Here is a 13,271-nt window from a genome sequence, read left to right on the forward strand (position 1 = left end):
ATATATCGATCACTATACAAGCGGTATGTAGCTTGATTTCCCTTCAGTTGACTCTGGTGCAGTACATAATCTCAAGAATTACTTTTCAAATATAGATTTTGCTTAGAGCGAGTGGGACCCAGAACGAAAAAAACAATCTGCAACAAAGGTTCGTCAGGCTGCAAGATTACAACAGGTAAGTCCTTATTGTTTTCAATCTTCTGCAGTGACTGTTATTCATGTTGAGGCTTGCGGTATTTTTTGAACAGGTGAAGAAATTGCGTGAGGATGCAATCTTCACAAAAAGAGAGCTCTATCAACTTTCAGTGATATTATCAGAGACATGTAGTGATGATGAGACTGACACTGAAGAACCCAGCGGAGAGAAAAATGGGAATCCATGTCGTATCCGAATTCTTGAATGGCGAAGTGACAAATTAAAGAATTTATATATGTTATTGGATTCATACATCTCACGAATGAAGTCGAGTATCCCAAAATCAGCAGGCAAGAAGACTGGTCGGCCTCCTCGACCCCGCTTTTGCTCAGACAACGCACCTCTCAGCAAATTGCCAGCACCTCCAAAGCTCCCAGTTGACTGCTACCGCATAGATTGGCTCCAACGTTTGGCGCGTGAGGATCCTCTTGTATACAAGGATTTAGAGGTTGACCCAATCCCTGCGCTGGACACATTGATCAAAACATTGAAAACTATGTAGCTTTTCCGGTTGATTTTCTTTTCATCACTTATATTTCAGAATGTTGGCTATGAGCAGTGAAACAAAATCACGCTTGTATACATGCCATGTTTTTCATTTGTATCACTCCTCATGTATCTAGAGATTATGCTGGTCATAGAACAAAAAAATGTCTGTACAAACTATGGGAGCTGATGCTTAGTACCCAATAGAGTGATTCTCATCCTTCAGCCAGCAATAAGCAAGGATGCCCTTGCCTTGACAACTTTTGAAAATATGTGTCAAAGATTTGGTTCAATTTTCAACTCTTTTCTTGAGTCAAAATTGTGAAGAGTTCAGGTTAAATAGTCTAAGGCTATTGTTGGGTGTTTCATTGGGAAGGGTATTGGTACTGCATGTGGGGCTCTTGTATTTTGTTGCATAGTGCATGATCTCATGACAGGAGTTTAGAAAAGTTGACATCTTTTTTAAAAAAAAATACTTTTCTAAACTCCATGGTAAATTTGTAATTTGGGGTAGTGTAATTGAAAGTGCATATGGCATCAAGATTCCTACCATCCCACTATCTAATCCGTTGACGTTCGCAATGACCCCACTGACTGCTAATGCAGCAGCAGAAACGATCATTAGAATTCCGATCAACTCTAACCAGACAGCAAGCCATCTGTTGGATACAATTGAACCAAAATATGATTCTTGGTTTCGGTCCAATTGACAATCGTTCTCACTAACAAATCAATTCTGCTTTCATCGTTGATCAGCTTCAATTCTGGCTTAGACTTTTACAGTTGATGACTAAATTATTGGTATCACTGACCTGGTGACCAAAAGCATGAATAGTAGCCAAACCGTTCAAGGTTTCACCAAACATTGCGAAAATTGGTGATTTAGTAACGGCGTCAATCCTTTTGAGCTCATGCGAGGTGGCAAGATAAGAAGATTGGATCTGTTTGTAGATCAATAATAGTGGAATACAGATGAACAAAAGTTGGCACAGTCCAAGAGACCACCGCTACCACTGTAACCACACCTGAGTTGTTGATTTTAGTCAGTGCAAGTTTGAAAAGCTGGAGTCAGGGGATGGACCAGGCTGATCAAGGATCTTGTCAAGATGATTACTTCAGTTGAGAGAGGATTTGATGATGATCTATTGTGATTAACAGTGAAAAGCTGTAGAGTTCAAGTGATGGATTTGAATTAGTACACACAGATCAATACCAAGTGAGCGCTGCTGAGACAAACAGCGACCATAGAAGCCAGGGATGCAGCAGTGAGTGTACTCCGACTCATTTGCTCGGAGTTTGCCCATCGGTACTCAACGTGAGTACCATTACACGTGAGTTACAGTAAGAGTACCATACCCAAACCATTTTGTGCGTAAAGAACAATTTGATTTCGGTACTCATGCTGGGCCCGCCCGTAAGTACCACGCGCTGTAAAAATCTCACCAAGTGAGTAGACTCACGCACACACACAGAGTAAACTCATGAGTACTCTACTGAGAACTTTTGGTACAGAAGACAAGTTGAATGAAATCAACTTGTCTTCTAGCATAATGATTGAGTGGGGATTTATATATATATTGGCAAACATTCGATTCATTTCTGTAAAGAACAACTTGTAACAAAGAACATCAGTGTACAAATCGAGATGATCAACAAATGAAAAATTGTAATATATCATGGAACTTCCTCCACATTAAGAGTAGCATCCTGGTTTGCAAGCCAGTGTTGGACCATAACAAGGTGGCGAATTACATCTGGGTCTAGGCGGCCTCGTGACGGTACGGCAATGTTTCCCAATATTGAGAAAACCCTCTCGACCAAGGCAGCAGCAGCTGCAATTGTGAGGTGTTGAAGGGCGGCCTGGGCCAAGATTGGAAGGCCACCGGGCTTAGACATGCGCTGAAAAAGAAAGAGACATCAGTAAGAGGTTAGAGTGGAAGGACAGGATAAAAAAATGTACTGTCCAGTATTGCCCAATGGTCTCGTAGGGCAGGGTAGGTTGAAGTCCTCGTAGGTATTGGGTGACTTCGTCCATCTCATAACTGTTGGACAATGTGGAAACAGTCAACAAGGTCCCCAACTTGGAGTAGACCTGCGCAAGCTTCTTGTTCACAGGGTGCTTCAAAGTAGCAGGAGCAGGTGTGGGAGAGACTTCGCCACATTCAGTTGGGCTGGGCTTCCAGTGGCCGTATTCTTCTCGAAGGAGGCGCTTGGCACGGCCTTGAAGCTCCTCATGGTTTTGAAAGATATCTTTGAATCTGAATGGGTCGAGAAGGGCGGAAATCAAGGTCTGCTGGTTGAGCTCTTCGCGGACCAAATACTTGACCAGTTTATCTTCAGCGCGTTTGCAAGCCTGACCCCAAACTCCAGGAACCACCTGATGCCGCTTCAAAACTTTTTGAATAGCCCAAAGTACCGGTAGAACAGGATGCTTCGTTGGGTCGTTGGACTGAAAAACCTGAGTCGAGGTTTCAAACCACTCAAGAATAGGCACCATATACTCAATAGTGGCCCAGTCGGCTTCCAAAATTGCCAGTTTGCTTCGTTTGGGGTCAGCAGTGTAAGTTTCTAGAGATTTCCTGAGCACTGGTGATCATTTGCACTGCCATTACAATGGACAATTGGGTCAATGATTTTGGAAAATGGTTGCAAAAGAAAAAACAAGTTACTTACTACATAATAAAAACAATTCCATTGAGTGGGAGGGCAGCTCAGAGGAAGAAGTTGGGGATCTCCGACGCTGTTACGGATCTTGCCAAATGCTTCAAGCTCTTGTGGGCTCTTGCGGATATGAGTATCCAACGCACGGATTTGGCTGACAACAGTGGACTTCTTTTTTCGAGCGGAGTTTGCAGCAGTGGGTGATTCTTCCTCAGGGAAGCTTCCTTCATAAGAGGGTTGAGATAAATCATTGAAGTCTTGACTCGGACCGTGGACTTGAAGTGATGCTTGGTCAAGGTTGAAATTGGCGTCAGAAGATTCAGCTTGTTCTTCCTCGTTGGTACAAGGGAGTTCGTCAGGGTCAAAGGTTGACCGTGGTTCTGCCATTCCACTGGTTTCAAAAGCAGCAAGATCCGCATCCGACAACTCTCCCATACCGTCCAGAAAGTCCTTAGCCACCAGGTTAATGACATGACACATGCAACCGTGAAACCTAGAATTGAATGGCCACTCGACTCTGATCCTTGAGTATTGCTCGCTCAAGATTTTTGCCATTGCTTGGTTTGAAGATGCATTATCACCGGTCCCAGAGAAGTGATCACGTAAGGCACCAACATGGTCAAGGGTGTCCCAGTAGACTTGTCCCAGATTTTTGCCTGTGTGTTTGCCTTCCAGGGTCTAAGGAGACGAGATAAAAAGACAAGATTAGTATACCGATATGAACCAATAAGAGAAACATGTCAATACTTACTTTGAAAGCTAGCAGGCAACGGCAGGACTGCTCTTCTGCATTGAAGAAAAAGCCATTGATTGCCATGTATGTGTGCAAGAAATCAGCACTCGTCCAGCAGTCGGTCGCAGTGGAGATTGAACCAGGAACATGTTTAATTTTGTCAATGAGCTTCTTTTCCATCTCCAGGAATAGCATCTCGGATTCCGCTTTAACTGCCATCCGACCGGGCCAGTAGAAAGATGGGCAGACGGCACGTAACGCCTTCTGCATCAACTCACCCTTGAATATTGAGAAGGGTAAGTTTTTGCTGATGATCTCCCCGGTGAGGAGCGTTCGGAGCTGTTTCCTGCGATTGGCAGCAGGAACAGGGTCTTCTTCAGGAGCAATACTTCCAGGAGCATGATGAAACCAGGCTAGCGGTAAACCAGGACACTTGCAACGGTGCTTGTGCAAGTTGGAGTTGGGATGACCGGTGATCTGTACAATTGTCCTGTCAAATAAATCGAATGATTTATCAATCAGCAACAGACAGAGAACAATTGAGAAAAAAAGAAGGAGCTAACGGGCAGTGGAGACAGGGATAACACGCTGTATCCTCCCCTTTGGTTGGGTCAAGCAAGGGCTGAGGCTCCTATTCACGACATGAAAGGGTTCCAAAAGAAATATCAAATTTGATTATCAGTTTGCGAGCTTTGATTGATTAGATAAAAAAGGATAGAGCTGACATCATAATACATGTATACATCAGAACGTGTTTTATTGGTTCTATTGGTGTTCTCTTCTTCACTGTCCTCAGGGTCCTTGTTGCCAAAAACGACAAGCCTTGGTGCATGACAGGGTGTCGCTATGGCCTGTTTTGGGGCTGAGGTTCCAAAACCAAGCTCCAAAAGTTGTCCACAAGACATAGATATATTGTGAGGTGCTGAAGCTACACAAGATGAAGGTTTCACACAAGAAATTGTGGTGGCCACAGGGGTCGAAGGCGCTGAGGTAACCTGACGGTGGGGAGTTAGCGATGGAGCAGGTTTTGTGGATAACGAGGCATGGTGAGACAAAGGTATTGGAAAGGGCTACCGGAACAAAGTGAGATCAAGTCAAATAAGAAAGACGTCAGAAATCAGAATCTCAGAAAGACTTGAAAAGGGGAATGAAAACCTAAGGATGATATAAGAAAGACAGGATGGCACTTACCGAATGTCAAAAGACCATGTCTGATGTCCGATGACCTCCACATTGGAGTTGATGCACGCCAACGCCGGTAGAAATAACTCAATGTGGCAACCTGAAGATTCTTGAGCCATGAGCTAAATTTAGAGTTGTACGATGGGCGAATGAATGCAGCTGGAAGCTGATTGAGGTAAGGGTGAGTGGGTTTGATACGGAAACTGGTGGGTGGTGGTGTCCTAATTGGTATTTTGTTGATATCCTATATTGTGGGTACTCAATATCCTAGATCGCGGCATGGTGGTAAAGGATTGCTTGTTTGGCTGAGTTTGCGGTGAGTGTACTCATCGAGACATGAGGCGTGGAAAAAAAGGGTATGTGATTATTAGGTGCGGAGAAGGGGCGCATGTGTGAGTTACAGGTAATCAATTTACAATACATGTGAGTGCTCCAATATGGAGGTTAACTCATACAGTTGGCATCGGGAGTACATGTACTCGGGTGCGGGGCCAAAAGCCGTGTGTAGAGGGTAGAGTTAGAGTATACTCTAACTCACTGCTGCATCCCTGATAGAAGCCCATAGAAGGAACATTGAATGAGGTGTAGTGGATGTAGTATCTGAACGGAGGTGAGATGCTTACAATCTAGGGTTCAAAGTAGGTAATTAAGAAGTTAAATTGTATTCCGGATCAAGTGAATTTTGAAAGGTGATGAAGATGGTTTCTGGAAGGGGACTTGCCTCAAATTGATTCATGGCAGGCCCCACCTTCCAATGGTGAAGTTCGAAGTTGAAGTTGTTGACTGTTCAAGAGGTTGAGTTGTGTTGGAGGTTGAAGGCAAGTTTTTGAATTCGACTTTGAAGTGAAAAGTCCTGATCCTGAACCACTGACCGGCCCTCCATCCCAAAATTACATATCCCTCCACTCATACTCCCGACAACTTTTGAGTTTTCAAGTCGTTGGTACATATGTATGTATATATGTAGGTAAATATCTATGTAAATATCTACCTTTTTCTATGCACCTAGGCCATCAATTCCATATGTACTGCATGTTGTTATTAAGTTGCTTCCAACAACTCAAGATCAACAGTATGTTCAAACAGATTCTTTGTAAATTTTGTAATCCTTCTTTCACCTTTTTTTTGTGGACTCAAGCTTACAGAATGGATTAACTATGGAATACTATTTGAGATAAAATATTCGAATTAGACTTCAAAGTGAGAAGTCTTCATCCTCCTCTACCACTGGTCAGCCCTTGGACCCAATCTTACATAATTCATACTCCCGACCACTTTTGGGTTTTCGAGTCATCAGTACATACGTATCTATGTAATATCTCTTTTGAACCAGCCGTATGTGCACTACGGCCGTAGTGTCAACCCAGTTGAGAATTACAAAAGGACACACTCTGCACCCAGAACCAAATTCAAAAACGTCTGAAAACCATTGGAACCAATTGATCTACATATTTGAATGTGTTTTTGTTTGGTGTAAGTCTCCTAGGGTGTTGAGCTGTCTAACTGGGTCAATCGTGTGAAATGAGTCATCCAGAACCTCTGGGGGATGCGCCTTTGGTGAGAGTGATACCCACTGATATTAAGGTATAGGTCCCAAACCACAATTCTAGCCTCAGACTTGCAAGTGGTGACCATAAGTCAAGCCATAATTTTCAAGTGGTACGAGACAACACAAAATCTTTGAATATCCATAATTCTTCTAACTCTTGATACTTTCAAATGCAAGTATAATGGGAACTCAGATCAATCCCACATGCAGAACCATGATAGACTGACCTTTGTTGGTGGGTCCTGACTGCCAAAGCTGGATGGTATTCTGGAAGAGTCACAAACTCCCTATATCATGTCTTAGTCTTATACACTCTGCAGGAAACTCAGATAAACCAACTTCTGAACAAAGCACACATTCTGAACTTGAATTTGTCTCTTGGACACCCTAGGTAGACCCACCGTTGTTGGTGGGTGCCTAAGCCCGTCGGGATTCTTGCAATAGTACATTCATCACAAGAGACTCTAAAAATACCAAAAAATACTCGGATTAAAGCTCTGATGGCAGGCAACAAGGTGCATATATTTTTGTATTTTTTGGTCTCCTCCTGAGATCTCAATATTTTTCTATGTCAAGACTTTTCTTTTCCGTGCAGAAAATATTATCTTTCTTGCAGTGCCAATCTCTCAAGTACTCTTGCATGAGATTGGAGTAGGTTACCCAATCTCCTTGAGTTAATCTCTGCTCAGCCGGATAATTCAGACCTTCATACTTTTCTTCATCTGACTCCTCTTCATCTTTCTTCTTCTTCTTTATAGCCTTCTTATTCTGAACTTGAGCTTTCCTTTCCAGCCATGAATGGTTAAACATCAAAATTGGTACATATCTCTTGATTTCCCTAATCTGATTGTCCCAAAAGGTTGTGAGCTTGGGTAAGTGGTGAATTGAAACCTCTCCAGTTGCATACTTGATTCCATTCTCTACCACTACGCCTCTCTTCCGTACCACCTCTTCTTGCTCATCACTGTCTTCATCCATTGTTCTGCCTCTAAGAACCCTCTTTGCAGTTTCTCACACCAGACATAGAGCTGGCTGGGTGGCTACATTCCCTTACTCTTGTTGAGCTGGCGTTCCGATTGGGGCAGGGTGGTTGGGGCCTTGATCTGATGGCCCGGCAGGACTTGGTTCTCTCGTAGTACACAGTTTGACTGGGTCACTACTCCCCATATTGCCTCCGTTGCAGGTTGGTAACTGCTCTGTCTCCTTCGCTAGCGCCTTTAGGCATTTGGGCTTGTACCACATTAGGTAACTCGTGGTGAGGTCTACATGCTTCTTGAGATCATTGCTGTCCAAAGCGGCTCTCATTTCTAAGAGGACTGCTGCCTGAGCCGGGGTTGGTTCATTGGACGGGCCAGCCAAGCTTGGCTCGCCATGCAGAAAGTAGTGTGCAGCGCGGCCCTGCCGCGTCACTTCCCTGGACTTTCAGAACTGGGGTGTTACGCCGTGCGCTGATATTTCTGGGACCGGGTTTCTTCCCGCCGTGCTTTTCACTACTGTACCATACTTACGCTACCTTTGATTTCAGTAGGTTTGAGTTCAATTATCCACAATATAATCGGAACTGGTGCCAGATCTCAAAGTTGCAAAGATTTCCACTCTCAATATGTGGACATGTACCAACCATTGTTTTAACACATTGTCATATTGACTTTGGGTAAGTGGTACATCAAAAGGTCCTCTTTATGCTTTCTATCTACATCAACTATTTATACTAGTTGCTGACTAACTTGGTCTTACTTTCCTTTCAATCAATCGATCTTTGAATCATATCAGCCACTCAATCGCCTTGCTATAACTCATACAACCACTCAAATTTCTCACTGATTGATATCAAACTTGATCACCGTTCAACTTAAATTTGAGCCCAAGACGTTTTAACTTGAAGCAAACATCCAAAATCAATATTGGTTCAAGAAGAAGATCTTGAAGTTGATTTAAGTCATTCAAAAGACTATCTAAGATGGGAAGTCCAAGAAGTATTAAACTTACCATATGAAGAAGTCTCCGAGTTACTGGAGACCTCAAAAACCTCCTACACCTTACTTTCAAACCAGAACCCATCAAAGATTCTGATCAACCAAATCTTAGACATCAAATCTGGAAACTTGAAATGTGGTCCCAAATTTTTGTTCCAACAATGAAAAAAACATCACCAATTCAAACTCATCAGAGTAACTTGAATACATTGGTGTTTGGTAGACTTGAAATTGCCAGTGAAGTTGGGCAAGACTTGGTAGAAGAACTTGAAGGAAACAATCCAGAAGAGAAAGGATTAGTATTGGATGAAGCTCGTATTGGATCAGTGATGAAAAAGAAGCAAATTAATTTGAAAGGCCTTAAAGGTTTAGCTGGATCAGAGTGAAGTACATCAGATTAACTAAGGTATTGTTTCTTTTGATTTTCACTTACATCACAATGATATCTTTTTCATTACAATCATTTACAACATTGTTATACCGTTTCTGGACCCTCTTTCACACCAAAAAGTGTGAATTTTTGAAATCTGAAGTTGAGTATCTTGGTCTGCTAATTTCAGAGAACAAGGTTAAGATGGACACAACAAAGGTCAAAGCTGTGAGGGATTGGCCTGCACCCCGTAACATTACAGAGCTACAACACTTCATTGGATTTTTGAACTTTTATAGGCAATTCATTGATCACTGTTTGCACATTTCTCACACAACAAGACCTCTTCACAACCTCACAAGGCTCAATAATCCTTACAAATGCACTGACAACTGCAATAATGCTTTTGAGACACTCAAGGAATCATTTTCTTCAGCACCAGTGTTAAAAATTGCTGATCCTTATAAGCCATTTGTGCTTGAGTGTGATTGTTCTGACTTTGATTTGTATCTCAGAGAAGTGAAGATGATGGTGAATTTCACTTGGTGGCATACCTTTTGCGCTCTCTCGTGCAAGCGGAGCACAATTACAAAAATTTTGATAAAGAGCTGTTGGCCATAGGCCTTCAAGGAGTGGCGCCACTATCTCAAAGGCAACCCTAACAGATTAGAAGTCATTGTTCATACTGACCATTGTAACCTTGAAAGTTTCATGACAACTAAACAACTCACTGCCCAACAGGCTTGTTGGGCCAAAACATTGAGATGTTTTGACTTCCACATCAAATTTCAACCAGGGAAGCAAGTGGCAAAACCGGAGGCTTTCTCAAGACCCCCAGATTTGGCACCGAGCAATGCTGAACACCTCACGTTTGGTCAATTACTACGACCTGAGAACATTACACCAGACACTTTTGGGGTAGAGGTTGACAGCTTTGAGTCTTTCTGTGAAGAAAAAACCATTGATCTAGACAATGCTGAACACTGGTTTGAAGTGTATGTTTTAGGCATTTCAGAAGCAGTGACCGAAGGACCTGTTGATGATAACCCCGTACTTACTAATGACAAAATCATATCAATGATTGGAGAGTCAAATCACAAAGATGACCGTATTGTTGAACTGATGAACACCACAGAGAATCCTATTTCCAATTCAATCAAGACAGCAATGAACAACTATCAAGTGAAGGATGGAGTGTTTTATAATTGTGGCTGTACAGAAGTTCCAGACAACAAAGATATTAAGTATCACATTCTCAGAAGTCGTCATGATTCATTAATCACAGGTCACCCAGGCAAAGCTAAAAGGTTACATTTAAGTTGCAGGAGCTTCTTATGGCCATCTCAAAAAGCCTTTCTCAACAGATACGTAGACAATTGCAACTCATGCTTGAGGGTTAAGGCAAGCAGGAAGAACCCAATGGCACTGGGCAAATGTAGTATTTTTCCCAAGTGAAAAATGATTGACCTGAAGGACAAACAAAATTGAAAAAGGTGGAATTCTGCATTCATTCTTCATGTGCATTAACACTGCATTTTTCTGCATTGATGCTGCATTTTTTTTTCATTAATGGTGCATTAATGGTGCATTTTTATGCATTAACATAGCATTTTTAATCATTTTTGACATTAATTCTAATCATTTTGCATAGCCGAAAAATACTACATCTGTGCAGTGTGGGTACCCTGGAACCATTGGCTATCCAATATGGTTGCACCCTTTGACAGCGTATCACCCTAGATCTGATGGACAATCTGAAATAGTAAACAAAGCTATTGAGCAATATTTATGTCATTTTTTAGGGTATTGTCAGGATGATTGAGAAAGATTACTGGGAACGGCTGAGCTCACATACCATAACAACGACCACAAAGCAACTGGGGTATCTCCATTTAAAGCAAACTATGGCTTTAACCCAACCTTCAACAGAATCCCATCATCTGAGCAGTGCATTCTGATAGTGGAAGAAAGACTAAGTACTTTAGAAGAAGTTCAAACAGAGTTGACCAATTGTTTACGTATGACACAGGAGACTATGAAAAGACAATTTGACAAACATGTGCAACAAACACCTCAATGGAAGATTTGAGATGAAGTGTGGTTAAATGGCAAGGACATCTCAACAACAAGACCGTGCCCTAAATTGGAACACCAATGGCTAGGTCCTTTTTCCATGGTATCTCAGGTTTCTAGGTCTGCTTACAAATTGAACTTACCACCTTCCATGAAAGGTGTACACCCGTTTTTGCATGTATCCCTATTACAAAAGCATCAGCAGGATACAATCAGTCAGAGAAAACAAATTACACCACCGGCAATTGAAATTGAAGGAGAAGTTGATCATGAAGTTTCTGAAATTTTAGATTCAAGATCAAGATATAAGAAGGAAGAGTACTTAGTGAGCTGGAAGGATTTAGCAGAGAACATAATTTGTGGGAGCCAGAATCAAATTTCAAAAATTGTCAAGAGTTATTGAAAGAATTTAATACTAGATTTCCTGATGCAGCAAGTAAATTCAGAAGGAGATGGAGAAGGAACTGAGAGGACAAAGCTTTGTCCCTATTAATCATTGGGTTTTTTAATGCTGTCCGTGGAAGGAACGCGGAACTTGCAAGAGGGAGTTTGGGTGTTAAAGGGGGGATAATGTTATGATTACACATCACCTGAAAGGCCTTGTACAAATGTCACAGGTTTGACTCATTATCTGTTTGCAATTACGTCACATTGTGTTTCCTCTTCTCTCATCCAACAATCACAATAGAAGCTTGATAAAGACATGATCCTTCATCTCTTGGTCCAACCCGTGAGACCAGCTATAACAAGTGCCTGGGATTCTGGACCTCAAGATCTTTACTGACACAACTGCATTAGGACCCTTGTACTGAGGCCCATACTACTGCAAATGATGTACAAGGGAAACAGCATTTCAAAAACATGGACAAATCTGGCTTATTGGGAATGGCATGTTGGCACAATCACCTCCTCAAGTTTATCAACATTGTGCAGACTGGGGAAAAGTGAGTACTCATATAATTATAATTGTATTGATCATAGCAGCTGGGCTCAACTCAACCAACCAATCAATCAACCTCTGCAGGTCTCATTATGCCCTGTCCCTTAGCCAATGGCTCCTTGACCTATTTGCAAAAGAACGGGACAAAGACACTATTTTGGGGGTGCTCTACAACATCAGATGTAATCTTGATAAAACCATTCAAAAGATATCAAATTCTGGACATGCTGCCTTTGTTGCCAAAGCTTGCCATTAATTCTGCTTCATGATTGCTCCATTCATTAAGACGCAAGTCTTTACAGACCCAAAGCAGGCTGACCGAGATGTTTGGGTACTGCTTTGTTTCATGCCTATGCACACAGCTGGGCATGTCAGTTATAATACAACCCCCAACTTAACGGGGGCTGGGGCAAATCAAATGGGAAGGGGCTGGAACGTGTGTTGTGGAAGATGGCACCATTGGTGTCTTTGTTGAGGTACCCTACTAAACAGCATCGCCTAGTCAGCTTGGACCTCCGGGCTAACCATTCCAACAAGGTGTTCAAGAACAAAGCCGGTACAGACAACCATTTCACTTGGACCCAAAAGCTCAAGGACTAATTCATGAGGCGAGTTGAATTCATTGAAAAACATAGTGCATTTCCTCAAAGCAGACACAAAGAAGTATTGAGCTGAGCTACTCTCATCAGAGGAAGCTCTGGCACATCTGTTGCAGGCAAATGAGTTGCATACTTACAAGTATTTTGAGGCCCAGTGGGGCCGCCAGCGTGAGTTGCAACTCAAAGAGATGAATGTGGGAGCAAAGGAGAAGTAAGCAAGACTCAAGGTCTTGATTGAACTGGAGGAAGAGCTTTTGGAAGCGCGGTGGGTGCCTATCTTTCCTGGCCCGTCTGTGGCCAAATCATATCCAAAATCATTTCAATCTGACATTCTATTGTAGTAAGATAATGAATGAAATACATGCTGGTAATGCAGCCATACAAACTGCTGAGCAACGTCAGGAATTGCTTGGACTGCCAAGGTCCTTGCAAATCTAGAACTCAAAATACAAGAGGTGGCCCATGGACTAGGCAATGTCGAGGTTGTCAATGTGAGGCCTGGCACT

This window comes from Melampsora larici-populina (assembly GCF_000204055.1).
Source record: "Melampsora larici-populina 98AG31 unplaced genomic scaffold MELLAscaffold_91, whole genome shotgun sequence".
NCBI lineage: Eukaryota > Fungi > Basidiomycota > Pucciniomycetes > Pucciniales > Melampsoraceae > Melampsora > Melampsora laricis-populina.